General features: G+C 46.0%; 1 long non-coding RNA gene across 1 annotated transcript; it reads right to left on the bottom strand.

Annotated features, from left to right (window-relative positions):
• Window positions 1–281: 281 nt before the first annotated feature.
• Window positions 282–2,899, bottom strand: LOC308575532. The gene is made up of 2 exons (XR_014002863.1): window positions 1,825–2,899; window positions 282–1,496 (listed from the first exon to the last, which is right to left on the bottom strand). It is a non-coding gene; the product is annotated as an uncharacterized lncRNA (long non-coding RNA).
• Between the last annotated feature and the right edge of the window lie 483 nt (window positions 2,900–3,382).

Here is a 3,382-nt window from a genome sequence, read left to right as displayed (position 1 = left end):
CTCTATGGAGCAGGATCACAGTAATCAGAAGATAAGAAGAGCCTGCTGGATCAGGCCCACAGCTCATCTAATTCAGCATCCTGTTCTCACAGCGTGACCCTGAGAAGCCTGCAAAAAGGATCTGAGTGCAACGACCTTCTCCCCACTTGCAATTCCCAAGAACTGGTATTCAGAGACATACTGCCTATGACAGTGGAGGAATGTCAGGCTTCAGGGACTCAAGCTTCCTCCCCCCCCCCACCTTTGGCAGTAGATAAGCAGAACAAAGCGAAAGGAGTCTCTTACCAGCGAGAGATTTTAATGATCACAGCAAAAGAAAACAAAGAATCCATTCATCGGAATGGAGGTGCTCCCAATTAAGGGTTCCACCCACTTCACCCCTAGTCACCCATGTCACTTCTGTGTCTTGCAACCTGATCTCACAACCACGGTGCTTTCTGTGCTGCCACCATATCTGCTCTTCGTGACCTTGTGCTGAGCCGATGGAGGCTTTCCAGTGAAAGAGATTCTGTTAACTCTCACTCTCCCAGGTCTTCTTCTCCTAGTTGTTCACCACCCAGTTCTTCCCAACTTCGGTCTTCTGAACTATGTCCCTCTGCAAACCACTGTTCCAAATCTATACTGTCCTCCTGCTCCTGGGAAAATTCAGGATCCGGATCCGGAGGAGGGGGAGGGAGAGGCTCCCACCATTCCTCATCTGTGCCGCGCTCCTCCACACAGTCCCTGACAAGGAAGAACAATGGAGGTAGCTTTAAGACAAATATGCAGTTCATACAAATATGCACACTGACATTCACATTTTCACCAGATTAACAAGAACAGCAAGAATTTTCGTCCCTTAATGAATGAGTTAGTCAATCAAATTTGCATAGGAGAGAACCCAATTGCTCCAAAGAATAAAAGGAGCACATTTTATTGTTGGACGTTACTTTTTAAGTAGGGTTTCCCAAACTTTGGTCTCCAGCTGGTTTTGGACTACAGTTCCCATCATCCCTGACCCCTGTTGCTGCTAGCAAACGATGATGGGAGTTGTAGTCCAAAAAGCAGTTCTAAAGTATTTCAGAAGGTGTCATTGTAGAAGAGGCATATTCTCTTTTCTCTCACCCAGGATTGATTTAACAATCAATTCTTCCTGGGAAATTCTGGGAATTTAGGCATTTGCTAACAACTTTCAGCACTTTTAATGAACTACAGTCCCCAAGGATTCTCGGGGGGGGGGGAGCCTCAGCTGTTTAACATGGTGTGATTGTGGTTTAAATGTTTATTTATTACATTTATATACTCTCCTTTCCCCTCCTCAATTTATCCTCACAACAACCCTGTGCGGGAGATTGGGCTGAGAGACAGTGGCTGCCCCTCACGGTCACCCAGTGGTCTTCATGGCTGGGTGGGGATTCGAACCCTGCTCTCTCCAGCTCTCTTACCATTGCACCACATTTTCATATTCGACAGCAGCCAAACTCAAATGAAAGAAACCCTCAGGTCCAAGATGCATACTTGCAGTGGTGCCCCGCAAGACGAATGCCTCGCAAGACGGAAAACTCGCTAGACGGAAGAGTTTTCCGTTTTGGAGGTGCTTCGCAAAACAAATCTCCTATGGGCTTGCTTCGCAAGACGAAAATGTCTTGCGAGTTCCTGCGAGTTTTTTCCCCTTCCCCCCTTTTTCTAAGCCGCTAAGCCGCTTATCAGCTGATCCGATAAGCCGCTAAAAGCCGCTAATAGCGCTAATCCGCTAATCCGTCAATGGGCTTGCTTTGCAAGACGAAAAAACCGCTAGACGAAGAGAATCACAGAACGGATTCTTTTCGTCTTGCGAGGCACCACTGTACTTGGGAAGTGAATCCAATTGTGCACAATAAGATTTACTCCCCAGCAGCTGAGTGCAGGATTGCAGCCTAATTCTGGGACCCTATAATAATAATTTATTACTTGCACCCTGCCCATCTGACTAGGTTGCCTCAGACACCCTGAGCAGCTTATACCTGCGAAAAAGTCCTACTGAACTACAGATGGAGGAGAAATTTGACTCAGTTCACATTTAAAGGCGAACCTGCCTAATTTGGCACTCCCTGAAGCAACATGCAAACCAAAACACAGCCACCCTTTGAGATTTGCACTTCTCTGAATTTTCACAATGCAATTATCCAGCCAAGTACAGTGGTACCTGGGGTTAAGAACTTAATTCGTTCTGGAGGTCCGTTCTTAACCTGAAAGTATTCTTAACCTGAAGCACCACTTTAGCTAATGGGGCCTCCCGCTGCCGCCACGCCGCTGCTGCGCAATTTCTGTTCTCATCCTGAAGCAAAGTTCTTAACCCGAAGTACTATTTCTGGGCTAGCGGAGTCTGTAACCTGAAGCATCTGTAACCTGAAGCGGTTACAGGTATCATTGTAATGTATACCAAAAATGCACATAGCAGGGTAAAAATGTGCAGAAAAAATGCATATATTAGTGAAAGTGACATACCAAAATTGCTTTGCAAAAAGGTGTACATTAGGAGAAATTTGTACTAAGATGCTCGTGAATTTTCACAAAGACCTCAATAATAATAATAATAATAATAATAATAATAATAATAATAATAATTTATTATTTGTACCCCACCCATCTGGCTGGGTTTCCCCAGCCACTCTGGGCGGCTTCCATAGAAACAAAAAATACACTAAAATATCACAGATTAAAAACTTCCCTGAACAGGGCTGCCTTAAGATGTCTTCTGAATGTCAGGTAGTTATTTATAGCTTTGACATCTGATGGGAGGGCGTTCCACAGGGCGGGTGCCACTACTGAGAAGGCCCTCTGCCTGGTTCCCTGTAGCTTTGCTTCTCGCAATGAGGGAACCACCAGAAGGCCCTCGGCGCTGGACCTCAGCGTCCGGGCAGAACGATGGGGGGTGGAGATGCTCAACCTGATGTAGAGATGCAGAGGACTGAATTTAAGACTGGAAAAGTGAGAAACCAAGAGAATCCCAATGTTGCCAGATTTGCCACACCCAGCACTGAACCCCGTGGGACTTCCTATTGAATAAACCTATGCTGCCTTGAACTTGTTGATCATTCAAATGAAGGGCTGTGGTTCGGTGGCCGAGAACGTGCTCTGCATGTTTTACAACTCCTCCATTAGCTAATTGAGATAAACGTTCCAAAACGTGGTCTGCCAGAGTGCTTATATACGGTGCCATTTGAGTAAGGATTTCCAAGCGGTCTGTCTGCTGAGTGAAAGCGAGCATTTTGCACGACAGCAGCCACTCTGCAAGCAAATTCAAATAAGCATCCCGAATCGTGACCAAGCTGGAATGCAAGGCCTCATCTTCTTTGCAAGCTATTCTGTGCGAAACAGGAGTTCCTAGATATCGAAGGTCTGGAGAGCAGATCTGAGCAAG

Source organism: Podarcis bocagei (genome assembly GCF_964188305.1).
Source record: "Podarcis bocagei genome assembly, chromosome: 16".
Taxonomy (NCBI): Eukaryota; Metazoa; Chordata; class Lepidosauria; order Squamata; family Lacertidae; genus Podarcis; species Podarcis bocagei.
The sequence above is the reverse complement of the archived record's forward strand: the minus strand, read 5'-3'. Positions and strand labels throughout refer to the sequence as shown.